Below are 20,051 nucleotides of genomic sequence, written 5' to 3' on the forward strand. Positions count from 1 at the left end.
AAACAAGTTTTTCTGGACTCTTGGGTTTTGAAATTTTGGTTTTTATTTTGTTTTTTGAAAAGATTTCCCGCTTTTTACCACGAGATTGAAATTCCTCTTTGAAGGCCATTTTTTCCTGAGTTCTTGGAGAACCGCAATCATTGAGATTCAACTGCAGTTTCTTAGACCCATCAGATTGCTTTTGAATGCGAGGACTTGATTCATCTAAACTAGAAAGTTCAGGATTCTGAAAACGTTGACCATACTCGAAATTCTCTATAGGCAACTCATGATGGATTGGCTGAATGGTTACAAAACTCTTAACTGTGGTCTGCGGTAAGGACGATTGGACTACCGCAACATAAGTTTGAGTTGTTTTCTTGGTGGGACATTTGATTAGAGGCAATTGGTCTGACTGCGGTTCAGAATTGTAGTGAGTGGTACTGCAGTCTGAAGGCAGTGATGGGAAGTTCATGTGAACTTCGGATTCCATAAGAATTTCTTCATCAGCAACTAATGAAGTTTGAGAGTTGGGATAAATTGTGCCAGAGATAGGAATTTGATCACTTGAGTGACCGGAAATTTCAGGAAGAATTTCCTCAATAACACAACTATTACTCAGATTATGAAGTCGACCAAAATGAGTTTTGATGTCCTCGGGAAAGGTTTTGTCATTGACTGGGAAATGGAACTCTCGGTCCGGAGGGATATAGGGAGGATCTTTGTTAAATCGGGGTGATGAGTCCTTAGTGGAGTACCCATTGGACCAACCCCAATTATATGTGTTATCTACGGTTCCATTGTTCACAAGATTTTCAATAGCTTCACTTTCATTGAACAATTTTTCTATTAGAAGATTTAAACGTACAATTTCAGTTTGAGCTAAATCTCTCTGATCTAATGCTATGCCTAATTAAGTTTCACATAACATTCTAGCATCTTTTTCTAACACTAGATCCCTATCTAACATAGCTACTTTAAGCCTTTTATCCTCCAGTCGTCCTCTTACATGAAACATCTCTTGGGATGCTATATTCTTCTCATTTAGGGCTTTGTTATAGTTTGTAAGCACGGCATCACACGTGTCATTTAGGTTGTCTATGAATGGTTGACAATCATGCATGCTATAATTAAGAGTTTGTATCATGAGTTTTACCTGCTCAACGATGCTCAGAGTTCCATCCTTAGCCATGTAGCAGTAGTTATTTTCAAGCTTGGTTGACCCATCCTCATCCGTAGTTGCCATCATCCAGATCTTGCCTTTTCCCTTGATGTGGTTATCTTCATCTTCATCTCCGGATAACCACACTTGATGGTCTCTCTTAACTTGGGCTACATATGCTCTTGGTTTCTCCTTTTCCTCCATTTCTTGAGCCATTCTAAAGTAGAATGCTCTGTCTTTCACCACATTGGATTTTCAATCTTTAGCAAAATGGTTTTCCTTGTCGCACTTGTGACAAATTATGATATCAGATTTGTCTTCATTTGAAGTATCGGAGTCATTTTTGACGGGTTGCGGTGCTTCTTTGGATTGAATGTTTTGAGGTTGCAGTGATGGATGAGTGTTTTGGGATATCGAGAGTAATTATTTTGAGGATTGAAGTTATGGTTAAAGGGAGTTTTAGTGAATTGCTGATTTTTGCGTAAAGATGAGGGTGGTAGCCGATTGAACTATTGGCTAACTAGAGCAATAGCATTCTGAAATTCTTCTTCATCATCATACTCTAAATCAGCTTCGTATGACTACGGAGGGTTGTCATACACAGGAGAGTAAGATTGAGTGTGCGGTGTTTGCGCTATGAGAGCGAGTGGTCCTCCGAAGTCAGAACATTCCTTGAGTACGGTTTATTCTTGAGCTTGCAATTCACCACAGAGCTTATACAGAGATAAGGAGTGAATTTTTCTGTCTCCTTAGACTATCATCTTAGCAGTAGTCTAATGCCTACCTAAACCATTTAGAAACTGAAGATTTGTCTCATGGTTGCTACGGACGGTGCCCGCATTAGACAATTTTGTGACAATCAAATTGAACCTTTTGAAGGAATCTTCCAAACTTTCACCAGCATGAGCTTTGAAGTTGTTGAATTCATTGAGTGCAGTTGTGAGCTTCTTATCTTGAGCTTGCTCTGAGCCTTCATACAATTTCTTAAGAACGTCCCATATTTCTTTGGCTGACTTGCAATTTATGATGATGTCGAAGTTGTCAAGAGCAACTCCACGGGATATCTCATAAAATGCAACATCATCATTTTCCATCTTATGAAGATCATCTTTGGTAGGACGATTCATGGCTGGTTGACCTCCTCCCGGTCTAGCTTGTGTGCCATCATTCTGAACTGGAGAAAGAACAGGTACATGATGTCCTTCTTCTACAGATCTCCATACATCTCTTCCAAGTGTCCTTAAATATCTTTCCATTCTTTGAGACCAGTGATGATATTCGTTTGCCACTAGTATTGGAGCTCTATTCGAACCTCCAACACTGTTGGAAACATTGAGAGATAACGCTTATGCAATGTTTCCTTTTCTTTGAAAAGATTTTGTTTTTTTTAAGAAATGAGCTCCAGTGGAATAGAAGGCCTTTTAAAATCAGAGTTCTTGTTTAAAAGGCAACCACTTTGGCTCTGATACCAATTATTGAGAGAAAAACTTAAGTAACACACTTGAACAAACGTTAGAACAAATAATAATGCGGAATGAAGTTTAACTCAGTGGATAATAAAGCTGAACAATAATAATAAGTTAGAGTTGTATAGTTAGATAATTAGATGCGGAAATATACAGAAATATAAATGACAACAAGTATTATATCAAGTATACACTTAAGTTGATTCTTAACAAGGATTGAAATCAATCCGAGTTACTGAGAGCGATCAAACTTAGTGATGAAGTCAAGAATGACTTGCTTCGAAGAGAGATTACAGTCATAAATTCTGAAGATGCTCAAATGATGTAAGAGTAAGAAGATAGTAGGTAGATAGTAAGATAAGATATAAGATTCAAGATATATTTTTCATTCAGAAAGAGAGCTTTATTTATAGAGTCTCGAAGATTACAAGTTCTATCTGTTCTACTGTGGCCATGCAAGGCACACTGGACAAAAGTAAGTATTCTAATAAAACAGATAAAAACTAAAACTAAGAACTGATGACGATGGTTGCGGTTGTGGTACTTTAATACGAATGAGATTGATTTCTAATCAGAGTCAGCTGCGGTTTGATCAAGTTTAAGAGGGTCACTTTTATGTTCCAGCAGGGGGGATGATGTCACAACTAGCATTTTTGGCTAGGAAATTCTATCAATGTATGACCAACACTTGATGTATCTTGTAACTCTAAGATTCATGTTATACATGTTATTCAATTCAACAACAAGTATCAGATCAAAAGTCACTCGTGAAGCCCTAAATCTAATTCAAGGCACTACATACACTCAACTTTGGGTTTATAACCCTAATTTCCAGATTCAAATTCTTATTGGACCAGGATCCTCTTATTGGGCCTAATGGGATAATAAACACTCCATTTGATTATTTTGGGTTAAGAACCCTCATTTGGGCCCTAGTTGGACCCACCTTCACTAAGTAACTGTTTTTGGGCCAAAGATCATTCATCTTGTCCTTATGGGCCTATATGGGCTAAAAACCCATTTCTCTTATCATTTTGGGTCGTAAACACTCATGAGGGCCCAAGGGGGCAAAAAATCATGATTGGGCCGAAGCATTTTTGGTTACTAAATACCCATTCCAAGCCTAATACATCTTCTCCTATCAATCCCTCTACCTTCTCGTTTTAAAAAAAAATGTATATATGTGATTTATTTAAGGCTTGACACCTCACTAATATCCCCCACACAACTATGCAAAATACACATCATTTATCTAGACAATCTCATACTTCCATACAATATCTTTTCTCATGTCTCCCTTCCTCTTCTTATTCTCGTCCGACTCTCCACCCTCCACTCTCCATTCAAACTTCAAGCACACAAAAATTCTCTCTAAACTCTCAATAAATTATCACTTTTCCTCCAAGAAATCTTGTGTGCTTATGTGTGAGTCCAAGTATACTTCATCAAAATCCATTTATTTTTGGTAAGCTACTTCCACTAAAGAAGTTTAACTTCATATTTATGTTAAACTTATTAGTCTTAATCAATCCATTTCATGATCCATGCTTCTTAGAACTCCATAAGTTCGAAGATTTAATAAACAGAGATTGATTAGCCGAAAACACCTGCCTCCCTTCTCCAAAAACCGAATCTATCAGCCCATGTGAGTTTATAGTCCTTGTTTTCGGTTTTTACTATGATTTTGGGGGAGGATACAAGTTGCTTTTGTGATAGATCTATGTGTTTATGCATGTATATGTGTGTTTCATGTTATATGTTGCCATTATGCTATGAAAATTTGTTGAAACATCATAAAAACTCGAAATACCCATTAAATTTGGTGATGTTTACAAACTAAATCACTATATGCAACTTACTATGAAGACGAACGGTTCAAACATGTTAAGGTATACTAGAAAACAAAACAAAACCGTATAAGTTGTCATTTTTGACAAATAACAAAAAGGTGAAGTCTTTATGATATTGACTGTTGTTAAAGGACCAAAAGAGTCATTTTTATATAAAAATGGGTCTTAAAGATATTCACGATTTTAAAGGGACCAAAACTGTAAATTTTCACAAAATGGGCTTCTATTTGGGCCTTCACGGTTTTATGGGCTAAAACTGTCAATTTTCACAAGAATGGGCCTTATTTAGAAATTCACGGTTTCATGGGCCCAAAAATGAAATTTTTGACTTTTATGGATTAAAATGTCATTTTAAACAAACTTGGGTCAAAAAGGTAAATTTTCGGTTAAATAGGCTGAAAATGTAATTTCTATTAAATTTGGGCCGAAAAGGTTATTTCCAATATATTTGGGCCGAAAATGTCAATTTTCATCAAAATTGGTCCGAAAATGTTATTTCTATCATAAGTGGACTGAAAATGTCATTTTATTCAAAATGAGCCCTTAAATGTAAACTTTCGGTCATAATGGGCCTAAAGTGTCATTTTTATCAAAAATGTGCCTTAAGTGTAAATTTTCGGCTTAATGGGCCAAGAATGTCATTTTTACAAAAAGTGGGCCTTTTATGTCGTTTTGGTAAATGATTAAGCTAAAACAAGCAATATGAATACAAACGGGCTAATTACGTCATTTTTATTATTATTGGACCCGATACATCCATTTCATGTTTAGTGGGCCTTAGTGGTCCTTTTACATGCTTATTGCGTCTGATACATCCATGTCATGTTTAGTGGGCCCTAGTGGTCCTTTTACATGCTTATTGGGTCTGATACACCCATTTCATGTTTGGTGGGCCTTAGTGGTCCATTTATATGCTTATTTGGCCTGATACATCCATTACATGTTTATTGGGCCTTAGTGGTCCGTATACATTCTTATTGGGCCTGATACACTCATAACATGCTTAATGGGCCTTAGTGACCCATTTTCTTGCTTAATAGGTACTGTAAACTCTTTACATGTTTATTGGGCTTTGTTGACCCATGTACATGCTCGACGGACCTTGTATACACATTTCATGCTTATTAGGCCTCCTACATTCATGAACATACTCTTTGGGCTTTGTAGTCTCAATACATACACGAAAACATTATTTACTGCGTTAAATAGTGTGATACAATATTCGCATAAACTTAGTTAAGGTTCTTGTGAGATACGTTTTCATCCGTACTTACCTAGTGTACAACCTTAACTCTTGTAGTTATAACCAGAGTTACCTGGAGGGAGAGCGAGAGTTTGTGTATAGATCTATACGGGATTGACAATCCTACACATTAGCTGTTTGCTACAACTAGACTAGGCCAGTCTAGGATGACAAACGTCTTACCTTAAACAAGTCGACGGCTGAAAAACGTCATGACAGGCAGATCAGTCACATCAAGCATGGTTATAACGACTCACATAGAAATTAACTCCACTGTAAATTTACGGAATACATATACCATTTTGATGATACAAAAACATACTCGGTCTTAGGGTTTAAGACCACAACACTTTTACAAGTAGAAAATATCGGATTTTCTAGGAAACTTATATCATACAATACCTTCTACTTACAACATAAAATATAGGATTTGTTGGAATACTCACTTTATACATTTTCTAAACAGAAACAGACATGCTATAAAACAAGATTTGATACAAAAACTTTCAAACCATTTTTACAGAAAATATCAGATTTTCTGGTGTTTACAATGTGATACAAAAACTTTCATACAAACATGCTTATGAACTCACCAAGATTATATATGTTGACGTTTTCAAAATAACTTGTATTCTCAGGGAATCATTAAGCAGGTTGGTCATCAAGAACTCGTGGATTTTGGTTGTATTTTTGTTATCATCATACAGTTATTATTTTGGAATGTACTAGTAACCCAATACACTTATGTAAACTATGATGGTTTTTATATTGTACGTGTGACGATGGTGATGTTTTTTTTCAATTATATACAATGTGATGATATTACAAGATGAAGTCACCCAACCCCAAGACGTTTCCGCCATTTTCGGTTCAGTGGTGTGACACTATTTGGGTAATCTGTTGGATTAGGTGTCTAAGCCCATAACTATAATTGGTATGTACTTGACTCGATAGTAGCATGGTCCTTTTGGGTTGCCTTCACCAAAGCAATTTGATAGGATGAACTTTTGAGAAGAGGTTATTTATGATTTATTAACATATTACAAGTATAATATATTAATATGAAATAATATTATTTAAATAGTATTGATCAAAAATTAATTTGGAATTAATTTTGTGATCAAAAGAGACTGATTAAATTTATGAAGACTGATTAAGTAAATCAACAATGCTTATAGTTGGGCTAGTGATCCATCATGATTGATTAGGAATGGGTTAAACCTATATGATAGTCCATGAGGGTTTAAACCCAAAGGGCCTAAGAAATATGAAGGGTCATGGTGAATTAGGGTTGGCATGGATGTAACCCTAGTCTTTGCCACACTATAAAAGGACTCCCTTAACCTCTAAAATTAGCCTATGTATTCTTGTGAAGAGTCATAGCCGATTTTTGTGCTATCTAGTCACTTCTCACAAGCCTCCTTTTGCATTTCGTGTTTGTGACACATTAGAGGCATCACATTTGAGGTGCTAATGCTTTTGAAGGCCAAAACTACAAGTTACACTAAGAGGTAAGCCATCTAACTAGCTGTATTGCTTAATTGTCAAATTGTATGCTAGTTAGGATGTATGCTTTGGAAAATTGAAATCACATGTATAATTAGAGAAATCTTAGATCCAAAGCATCTAGGGTTGCATGTGCACCATAGGAGTGTTATAGTTGTTAAAACCCTTCAGTAGTATCAGAGCCTTGGAATGTTTTCTATTATATTGATGTTGTTGTATTATTTTTCAGAGTTGAAAAATTGTTTTGTCAACACCTACTCGACGAGTAGGATGAATTTTTCCTTGAACTCGACGAGTCCATAGTTAGGCTCGATGAGTTGGATCATCAGATAGCATTTTTTCGGGTTTTTTTGGCCAGAATTGGATTAGGATCATTACCACAAACTGTTTTTAATCATAAATTATGTTTTTCTGATATGGTAGTGATCATCCTCATCCAATTAAAAGATAATTGTCAAAATTTCAAGATTTGTATTAGTTTATATGATAGGCTAATTTCTTGTAAATTATTGATGTGAATTAACTTGACTTATGAGTTTAACTAGATCATTGATAAATTATTTGATAATTTTTGTTAGTTAAAATATTGATCTAAATGCTTTAATGAATTCCATAACTTGTCCTCAAGTTATGGAAAATGAAAACTCTCATTCTTTAAAAACCATTAAAACTCATAAGTTATGGAAATGAAAAGTTTTGAAGAGTTTCAAAAATTGCCCTAAAGTTTTGGAATTTTTAAAGTCACACTTATGAATACTTTAATTCCAAACCCTAGAATTTTAAAAGTTTAAAATTCGACCCTTATACAATTATATTATTAAAAATTTAATAATTATATATATGTATAAGACAAGTCAGTCTTACCGTTAGTAGGCCTCATTCACGAAGCCAATCTATAAGGGGGTATAAGGTTACTGCCTATAAAATGGTAGTTTAATGGGTGTTAATTCTCACCCACCGCTTCCTTGATTGGTGGAGGGTCGTTAGCCGAACGGGTAGGATAGGACATTAATTCTCGTTAAAAGTATAATGATAAGTATAAAGTAACTAAATGTTTTATAAATTCCCAATCCTAGTTACTTTAGGAAAAATATGAAAATGATGCTATTCCATTAAATTGCACTTTGCACCTTGCCAAGTCATTAGAGGAGCGTGTGTGGTTTACCGCCACACTAACCTGGACTAGTAAGTGTGACAAAGGGTAGCTTGATGTTTGTCATAGATCAATGGAGCGTGTGTGGTTAACCGACACATTGATTAGGTGATAAATAACATGCCTATTCACACCTTGTTTGTGATCCTTGGTATCCCAGTCACAAACTTGATGGGCATAATCGAGATTTAAACATGCCATTGAAAAGTTCAATGAATCTCAAAAGAATCTAGGAATTTCAATTCATTTAAAACTTAATAATCTATTTTGTTTTTCATGGTGGAAATTGGTAAATCGTCATTTACCTACCTTCAAATATTTTGCAATTAGATTACGACATCCCTCTTCCGAATTGTAAAATATTGTGTTGCGTCCTAGCTTTAATATTTCAGTTTGGGTATTATATTAAGGACTATTATCTAATCTAAACTTTGTCTTTCTTTTTCAGATGTCTTCCAACACTGCTTCTGGATCAAACCCTTCTGGCTCTTTCTCTCTCATGAACTTGTGTGGGAGAGTCATCTTTGATGGTTCCAACTTCAATGAATTGAATAGGAACATCAGGATGGTTACTCGTTACGAGGACAAGGAATATGTCCTCGATAAAGAGCTTATGGAAGTTGATGAGTCTTCTACTACTCTTGAGGAGATTGCTAAGTATAGGACTCATGAGAAGGATGCCACTAAGGTGTCTTGCATCATATTGGCAACTATGACAGCTGAACTACAAAAGTCCTATGAGGACTTCTACCCTTTCGAGATGCACCAAGACTTGATGGAAAGATACCATCAAGTGCCCGACAAGAAATGTATGAAATCATCGCCTCCATGATAACAACAAAGATGAAGGATGGAGAGTCCATCACGGCCCACATGTAGAAAATGCAAAGGTTTGTGGACCACTTGCTGAAGTTGAATGTTAACTTCGATGAAGAGTTGGCCATAGATATCATTCTACACTCTTTACCTCCCTGTTCAAAGGAAGGTCCTACTGCTACTGCCCCAGTTTTGTAATTGGAAATGAGAAAGGAAAGAAGAGGAAGACCCCTGCTAAGGGCCACAAAGGAAGGTCCCATGATGGATCCTCTTCAAGTGGAACCAAAGGTGGTTCTACTACTCCCTCGACCAACCCAAAAGAAGCAGAGTGCTTCTATTGTCATGAAAAGGGGCACTGGAAGCGAAGTTGCCCCAAATACTTGTAGGATGTCAAGGATGGGAAAGTAAAGCCGACCCCTGCATGTATTTACACTATCCTGTCTGATAACTCATCAGATGCTAATTCTTGGGTCCTTGATACAGGTTGTGGATTTCACATTTGTTCTGATTTTCACAGACTAAAAAGAAGTAGGGATGTGGAGCACAGGAAGATGAACTTGATCATGGGGAATAGGAAAGTTTCACCTGTTACCAAGATTGGAGTTTATTCTTTATTGCTTATTAGTGGGTTAGAAATAGATTTGAATAATTATTGCTACTCGTCTAATATGGCGAGAAATATTATTTCCTTTCATGGTTTGTACAAACATGGTTTTAGTTTTTCATTTGATAATGAAATTGGTGCTATTAATGCTTTTTATAATGGTGTATTTTATTTTAAAGAATTGCCTTTTAATGGTGTATATGAAACTGTGTTGGTTGTAGATAACTTACGAAATAATGTGTTGCATATTGATTCGTCCAATAGTTTGGACAAAGCATCCTTGTGGCATTGTCGTCTTGGACATGTCAACAAGAAGCGCATAGGCCAACTCCAAAAGGCTAGAGTGTTAGAGTCGTTCGAATTAAAGTCGGATGAAACTTGCGAATCTTGTTAGCTTGGAAAGATTGATGGGTTTTGAGCACTACATCAATCCTATGGTGTACATGCATAACCTAAAGCTTTGGATCTAGGTTGTCTAATGAACATGCAATAATAATCCAAAGCTCATAAACCCTAGATCTAGCATACAATACTTGAATTAACATATGAATTAGGGTTTAGATCTTACCTTGATTGTTATGTAGCAATAACAATCACAATTCCTTTTGATCTTGACCTTTGAAAGCTTAGTGCCTCAAATGTTGCACCTCTAATGGAGTCACAATCACTATGAGCAACAAGATGACCTAGGAGAATGAGGAGGAGCACCAAAACGTCCAAGAACCCTTAGGGATTACTTCACCACGTTTTTGGGGCCTTAGGGGTTCCTTATATAGGTAGGCTATTAGGGTTTCAACTAGGAAACCTTAATTTGACTGCTTAGGCCCTAAGCAGCCTATGGACTCCCTCCTTAGAGCCCTTGGACGAATTCTTATGGGTTTCCCCATAGATTTCGTTTACTCCAACGTCTATGGAGTCCATTAGCCCATTTATGCAACCATCTTATAATTACACAATCAGCCCCCTTTATTTAATTAATCACTTTTAGCCACAAAATCAATTCTTATTAATTATTGCCTAATATTAATTAAACAATATGATTTCTCTTTTAATATATTATTCATATAATATATTAATAAATCATAATTAAATACTCTTTCTCCTTAGTTCATCCTATCAGTTGATATGGTGAAGGCAACCCAAAAGGACCATGCTCACAATCGGGTCAAGTACATATCAAAATAGTTATGGGCTTAGACACCTAATCCAACAGTCTCCCACTTGGATAAGTGTAATAACTATATTACGTATGATTTCGGAGCCTGATTAGCAATCATAGCTTTCAAAAGCCGTTGTCGAACTCTGATCTTATCAGAAACGTGTCCTTTAGATAAGGGATCATATATTCCTCCATTCTAGATATTGTATAGACATGAGACATGGATTATAATCATTCTCTCAGTCTATGTGTTGTTTCCCGATTTCCGATTTATGACTACTAATAGTAGACTACAATCGAACACATAAACTCAGTCCCGGCTTGGTCAAGCACTTAGGGTGTCATCACTAAATCATCGAGGGGCCCACAGATATCTCTTTTACCCCACTTTGGGTAAAAGGAATGGATAAACTTTGACTCAATGCTCACTTGTACCTACACATCAAATAACACACAACAATATGTTTTATAAGACCAAGTTACTGGTGCGTTTACATATTATCAATGTGCAATCGACTTGCAGAATACAACTCACACGTCTCGGTTTCAAAAATATAAGATATTATCATCTCACCAATCACTCGTGAGAAAACCCATGAAGCAATCCAAGTGAGCGTGGGTTTAATCCAATACTCTAATATTATAGGAGCACTCAAGAACCCTGCAACAAACTTTTGCTATGTCTAATACACTTAAGACAATCTACAAACCAATTCATGACAATCTTCTTTCATACCTACTCCCAAAGTATGAGCGACTGTGGATGGTTTGAATAATCTTATTATTCGGGAAGTCAAAACATGCAAAGTGAAACACAAGAATAATCGAATCCATTATGGCCCCAAACTTTTGAGTATAAATAGAACTCCTTTTATTTAGTCACCATATTGATTACACATTATTCATTATATAATGTTTCAGATAATCAACTTATTACTTGAATTATAACAGCAGCTGTCCCATGCACCAAGCATGCACATTCTGTTTACCTATGGTCCATACTTTGTGAAATAGATCAATTTAACACATTTCCAATGAAACTCATTTCACAACTCCTAATCCTTATCATTAGTGTAAGAATACAAAATTCTCGCCACTACTAGAACATGTTAAATTGTAACATTTTATGCAACGGTCCTTTCGTAATGTCACAGCACCAAAGCCACCAAGACTTTGCCAATGATATTACAAAGTGCTCTATTGGATATTGTTACAAGACAATTCCATAGATGTGAAGTCTTACAGTCAAAGTACATTCCTTTGAACATCTTTCTTGCATAAAAGTTTCGAATCTAGACATAGATTCTCGATATCCAACTCCCAATACGGAAACATTTCCATATTTGCCATACGACAACTCATTATTAATAGAATCATATCTAATCATAATAATGCCATTATGGTCCATTCGTTACTATACTTCCAACTGCCCACAAGTGACCAATCCTTGGCGAACCTTAGATTGTACTTGACAGTTGTTTAATTATTTTAGTCAAATCCGGTTCTAGTCCCTTTTCCTTCTTGATGCCCTAGGCATTTGGAAAATTTTAGAACGGTCGAATATCACAGCATATGCAATCGATCCTATACCCGAAGCGTTGGACACGATTCATAATGAAAAACGTGATACTTTATCAGTTCCTTGCTATGATATTGCCATATATTGAATCCTTTTAAGTTGAATCTTTTCAACATAACATCCATATATGTCTTTTGACTAAATTTGATTAAAATTTCTCGATCCAAGCTTTTAGATTTCAAAACGAAGTATAATATTCTCTCCCTTAATTATAGCAAAACATCTTTTCAACCTTTGCAACTTTGCAAAGTGAAACTTTTGGTTTCTATAATTAATATTGCCAACTTGCAATACTTAAAATAATAATCATGCTCCCACTAACATGATAATTATCTCCATGTCATCATAACGTTTATGCTCCCACTAGCTTTGACACATATTCAGAAAACATTTGGACTTCTTGAAATCAATACTTATTAACTTCCAAAGTTCATATCTCTAATATGATATGCTTCGATAAGCCTTTATCTAAGCTTCTCAACCTCACACACCTTTCATTAGAAGGCTTATATGTGTGTCTAAACAATTTAAGCACTTATAGAAATAAGTATTAAATGTTTAAACTAATTGCTAAATCTCACAATTCGAACTATGAAGAGGGATGTCGTAATCATAATCAAATTTGAGAACGCAATTTACACAATCGCTATCTCCTTAAAATCTTCCTAGTGAAAGTGTTTCCTCACAATCATTTTCATGATGGAGAGAAACCTTATGACACTTTAGATTTTATGGTGTATGTGCTCTTATCCATGTGAATTTTTCATAACAATAATCATAAGATAATGTTTGTGTCAAATCCAAACTCTTATGGACAGAACTTGTTCATTCTTAATTTCTTGCCATCAAGGGTCCTACCATTGCTTCCAAGTTATTTAGCAGCTCACCAATACTAGTCAACGTACTTTCATTGAACAAGGTGCTTGCCCTTATGCAGTCAATTGAGAACTCGTAGAACTCATATGCATAAGTAACTTTACTGGAATGGCATAGAAATCAAAAATTTGTCGACACGATAGGTTACAAACCTCAAGTCACGCACCAGTGTCTAATAGGTTTACTCTTGATTAGTTCTTGAACCTTTTTTCAAGATCATTTAGACTCCCACTGACCTCTTCACATATAAGATTCTCTTGTCAAGAAATATTTCATGACAAACAAATATTCAAGATTTAGTGCGGATTCTTATCAAGACAAACTACTACACACAATTGGTCTTAGTCGGTCTTTGTCTTATCCAAGACATCACAACTTACCAATTTCAAACGTGCAAGAGTAAGAAAAAGCAATTTTCTGTTTCACATTTGATGAGTGTGTTAAAACTTATTAAGATGTGTCACTCAAGTCACGATTTTGGAGTATGACTCTAAGACTTGATTTTGGAACGAAGTATGATTCACCTTTTGATTTAACCATTTCAACAATTTCTGATTCCTCTTCTTAGCCATACAGGTGCACTATGGTTTACCTAGAGGATCAATTGTGATATGGTTTCATAATCGATAAGACGATCAAAAAACATGATACAAAAGTACTCTCCCTTCTTTCCAGATTGGAGAAACTTTTATTTTTCTGCCTAATTGATTCTTCTTATTTGTTGTGCTATTATTGAGACTTTTCAATAATTCAGAATTATACTTAATCTTGTAAGCATAACCATATTTACTAGACTTTTAGTAAATCATGACGAATAGTCTTATTGTTATTTGTGGTGGACTTAACCAGTGCACAAAATTGTGTTCTAGTCCTTTAGTCCTTTACTTGACTCACATACTAGTGTGATCAAGGAATTAGTCTTAATTTGCTAAGTACCAAGATTTCCATACATTACATGATTCAAATCATATGATTCCAAGCTTCTATCCAATTGAGACTTAGGTGATGGGAATCTTTCCTTACTTAGAATAATTATGACACTACCATAAATAACATAACTAACAACCACATCCACTTAATATTGCTTCCAATAGAAACACACAAGCATCAATTTTCATAAATAACATTGCAAGGATATATATAAATAAGACAAAACTCAAAATTAATTTATTTAAAAAAAGGTGCGGAAAAACTTGTCCTTACAATTCAAATTCAAACGAAGACTATGTTATTACATATTCCTAAGCAATCTATCATAACTCTAAGTAGCAGCTTAAAATCCAATCATCCAATCATGCGATCGAAATCCATTTCTTCGCGATCTGACTCAACTCACTTCTTCCTTTAAGCTTCCTTTCTTTTCTTCGATCCTACAAAACATCAAAATGTAATCTTATCACATCATGTATTAAGAATAAAAAATATAGAAAACTTACTAGAGTTAGATAGTGGATTTTACCTGAAGCAGAGTCATACATCTTGACTTTCCCATCTCTTAGATCTCTCAGGTAGTCAACGCAGCTTCGTAACCAATGCCCCCCCCTCTTTTGGCAGTAAAAACATATGGATTCTTCTGGAATGGTACACGGTACTATCTCAGACTCAGCCTTTCCCTTCTGTAGAGAAAACTTTTCTGGACTTCCAATGTTGCCATTTACCATAGAAGGTTGGGATATTGATTTACCAGAGAAATTTGCTCGACCAGTGCACCAAATCATTGTTGATTCAACAGCAATAAGCAAATAAGTGAAATCAATGAGGGTCACGTCATGTTCCATCATATAGTACTCTCTAACATACTTACCATATAAATCGGGAAGTGAGTGAAGAACCAAGTCAACACCCTACTTCTCCGAGACATCGATGCCCAACATTCCCAATCTATCAATATTAAACTTCATATCCAAGACATGAGCGCATATCGACTTTCCATCTTCGTGTCTTTTCGTCAACAGGGCTTGAGTGACCTTGAACTTTTCAAGTCTTCGAACACGTGGGTCGGGGAGAATTATTGGAGGAGGTGGAGGAAGTGAAGAATGATTTCCATTTCCACAATCCAATCGTGGAACATCATCTTCAAGTGGAAAACTTTTCCAACGGATTCAGGAAGACCATAGTTGTCAGACTTTGACATCTACAAAACGGGAGAAAATTCAAGATAGTCGATTGAGTCCTTAATAAAACACCCAAATGAGATATTAAGGCTAGTAACCAACACAATATTCTACAATTCGGAAGAGGGATGCCGTAATCCAAATTGCAGAACATTTGAAGGTAGGTAAATGACGATTTACCAATTTCCACGATGAAAAAACAAAAAGGAAATTTAGGTTTTAAATGAATTGAAACTCCTAAATCTTTTTGAGATTCATTGAACTTTTTAATGGCATGTTTAAATCTCGATTATGCCCTTCAAGTTTGTGACTGAGATACCAAGGATCACAAAAAAGGTGTGGATAACCATGCAAATATAGATGGTGCCCCCAAAGTTACAGTCACCTAATCGATGTGCCGGTTTACCACACATGCTCCATCGATCTATGACAAACACCGAGTCACCCTTTTCCACCTTTGCTTAGAGCCCAATTAGTGTGCCGGTTAACCACACACGCTCCACTAAAGTCTTAGCAAGGGTACAAAGTGTAATTTCATGGCATAGAACCAACTCCACATTTTTCCTAAAGTAACTAAGATTTGGGAATTTATAAAAGTGTTTAGTTACTTCGTACTTCATTATACTTATAATGGAAGGTTGCGTCCTATCCTACCCGTTCGGATAACGACCCTGCACTAGTCAAGAGTGCGGTGGGTAAGAGTGGATACACAATGACGGTCATTTTACAGGCCGCTTCCTTAAACACCCCTTATAGACCAGCTTCGTGAATGAGGCCTACTAACGGTAAGACTAGCTCTTTACTTATACATATATAATATTAGACTTTTAATTTTATATAAAGTATAAGGGTGTATTTTACACTTTTAAAATACCAGGTGGTTTAATTTAATAAATTGTACCTTTTAATTTAATTAAATATAAACCATATCATTATGGATTTTTTTAACTCTCTTTTAATTATACACTTAATTAATTTAATAAAACCATGAGGGTGTAATTTGAACTTTTCAAAAAACTAGGGTTTTAGAATTTAACATTTAGAAATTAGAACTTTTAATCAAAAATTTTAAATTCCAAAACTTGAGGACAAGTTTTGAAACTTTTCAAACTATCTAGATCAAATTACAAATAATTCAATTAATCAATTAATTTGGTGATTATCTAAATATGACCTAATTCAATTTCTTGCAAGATAATCCATCAAATAAATCAAATAAATCAAGTTTATCACATAAGGCAATGATTATCTAATTAATTTGACAATTATCTACTATTTTGGTAAGGATAATCACATAATATCAATAAAAATCGGATTTTATCAATAAAAAAATATTTTTGGTAATTATCCCAAGCCAAAACAGCTCAAAATCTCGAAAAATCTGGCATCTGACCCTCCGACTCGTCGAGCCAACATTGGAATCATCGAGTTGCCAGTGAACTCGACCAGTTCAACTATGGACTCGGCGAGTCCAGGCTCCAGATCCACGATTTTTCGATTTCCATCTTTGAATAATCATGTAAAGCATCAAATACATCAAACAAACAGCTTAGGCTCTGATACCACTGATGGGTTTTGAGCACTACATCAATCATATTGTGTACATGCAAACCCTAAAGCTTTGGATCTAGTTTGTCTAATAAACATGCAATAATCATCCAAAGATCATAAACCCTAGATCTAGCATACAATAATCGAATTAACATATGAATTAGGGTTTAGATCTTACCTTGATTGTTATGTAGCAATAACAATCACAATTCCTTTTGATCTTGACCTTTGAAAGCTTAGTGCCTCAAATGTTGCACCTCTAATGGAGTCACAAACACCATGAGCAACAAGATGTCCTAGGAGAAGGAGGAGGAGCACCAAAACGTCGAAGAACCCTTAGGGATTACTTCCCATGTTTTTGGGGCCTTAGGGGTTCCTTTTACAGGTAGGCTATTAGGGTTTCAACTAGGAACCCTAATTTGACTGCTTAGGCCCTCAGCAGCCTATGGACTCCCTCCTTAGAGGCCTAGGACGAATTCTTATGGGTTTCCCCATAGATTTCGTCCACTCCAACATCTATGGAGTCCATTAGCCCATTTATGCAACTATCTTATAATTACACAATCAGTCCCCTTTATTTAATTAATCTCTTTTAGCCAAAAAATTAATTCTTATTAATTATTAACTAATATTAATTAAACAACATGATTTCTCTTTTAATATATTATTCATATAATATATTAATAAATCATAATTAATTCTCTTTCTCCTTAGTTCATCCTATCAGTTGCTATTGTGAAGGCAACCCAAAAGGACCATGATCACAATCGGGTCAAGTACATATCAAAATAGTTATGGGCTTAGACACCTAATCCAACAAATATGACCAAGTCACCCTTCGCTGGTATTTGTGAAAGGCGTGAGGGTTTGTTAAATCTCATACACACAGATTTGTGTGGACCCTTCAGAATCGCCACACGGGATGCTAACCGCTTCTATGTGACTTTTATTGATGATTACAGCTGATATGGATATATCTACTTAATCAAGCGTAATTCAGAAGCCTTTGAAAAGTTCAAAGAGTTTAAAGAAGAAGTGGAGAATCAACTGGGCAGGAAGATCAATATGTTCCGATCCGATCGGGGTGGTGAGTATCATAGTATCGAGTTCCAATACTATCTTAAGGAATGTGGAATTGTTTCACAATTGACTCCACCTAGGACACCACAACTTAATGGTCTCGTTGAGAGGCGCAATCGAACCTTGTTGGACATGGTTCGTTCCATGATGAGTCGAGCTTCGTTACCTATATCATTCTAGGGGTATGCCTTAAAGACTGCCGCCTATATCCTTAATCTAGTCCCAATTAAGAAAGTTGCCAAAACACCTCACGAGATGTGGACAAGGAAAGTTCCCTCATTAGCACACATGAAGTTTTGGGGTTGCGAGGCTCTCGTGAGACGCGAGACTCACGACAAGATCAAACCTCATCGTGAACACTATATTTTCATCGGCTACCCACATAAATCCTTTCGATATCTCTTTTATTAACCGAGTGACAATGTTGTCTTCGTTGCAAGGAGAGGAGTCTTTTGCGATAGAGAACTCATAGGCCAAGGGGACAGTGGGAGGCAAATTTACCTTGAAGAGCTTCAAAAGTCGAGCTGTGAAGGAACCTCAAACACTAGCAATCAACCTGAGGAGGAAACTCCTGTTGAACAAATTGACGAGTCCGTACCGTTGAGTCGTTCCAGTAGAGTTAGAGTTCCACCTAAATTTTATGGTTTCCATATTACTACTAAGGGTGATACATTTATCAGTGATAATACACTGGTAAATTTGGATGAACCTAACAACTACAATGAAGCCATGGCAGGCCCCGAGTCTGCAAATTGGAAAGAGACAATGGACAGCGAGATTCAGTCCATGTATGACAATCAAGTATGGAACTTGGTTGACAATGTACCGGATCGTAAGACAGTCGGGTGAAAATGGATCTTCAAGAAGAAGACCGACATGGATGGGAAAGTACACACATATAATGCACGACTGGTTGCGAAGGGATTTACTCAAACTCATCGAGTTGACTATCATGAGACCTTCTCACCAGTAGCGAAGATTAAATCTATAAGGGTTATGCTGGCCATAGCTGCATTTCATGATTATAAAATATGGAAAATGGATGTGAAAACCACTTTCCTTAATGGGAAGTTGGTTGAAGATGTTTACATGAGTCATCCAGAGGGTGTTGTCAATGCAAAGTACCCTAATAGAGTGTGTTAGCTTGAGAAATCCATTTATGGATTGAAACAAGCATCTCGCAGATCGAATCGTTGTTTCGATGAGAAAATTAAAGAGTTTGGATTTTCAAGAAGCAAGGATGAGTCATGTGTGTATGTCAAGACTAGTGGGAGTATAGTTAGCTTTCTGGTGTTGTATGTGGATGACATACTTCTCAAAGGAAATGACATCGCAACTTTACAGGAGGTTAAGTCCTGGCTTCGGAAGTGTTTCGCTATGAAGGACCTTGGAGAAGCTGCTTACATCCTAGGGATAAGAATATTGAGAAACGGGAGTAAAAGGCTAATTGGACTTAGTCAAAGTACCTACTTGGACAAGGTGTTGAAAAGGTTCAACATGGAGAATTCCATGAAAGGAGACTTACCCATCCAAAGCAATACCAAATTGAGTAAGACTCATAGTCCGAGTACAGACGCTGAGATAGATAAGATGAGTCGAGTACCATATGCTTCCGCGGTTGGCTCGATCATGTATGCTATGACTTATAGTCACCCTGATGTGCCCTTTGCTTTGAGCATGGTCAGCAGTTATCAAGGGAATCCTGGTAAAGCTGACTGGATTGCAGTAAAGTGCATTTTTAAGTATATGTAGAGGATAAGGATTGGATCCTTACTCTCGGTGGGAGTGATGACTTAAGAGTGACAGGGTATAGTGACGCCAGTTTTCAGACCGATAGAGATAATTTCCGATCTCAGTCGGGCTGGGTATTTACCCTGAATGGAGGAGCAATAACTTGGAAAAGTTCCAAACAG

The sequence above is a fragment of the Lactuca virosa genome, chromosome 2 (assembly GCF_052849685.1).
Source record: "Lactuca virosa cultivar CGN04683 chromosome 2, Lactuca_virosa_CGN04683_v6, whole genome shotgun sequence".
NCBI classification, from domain to species: Eukaryota; Viridiplantae; Streptophyta; class Magnoliopsida; order Asterales; family Asteraceae; genus Lactuca; species Lactuca virosa.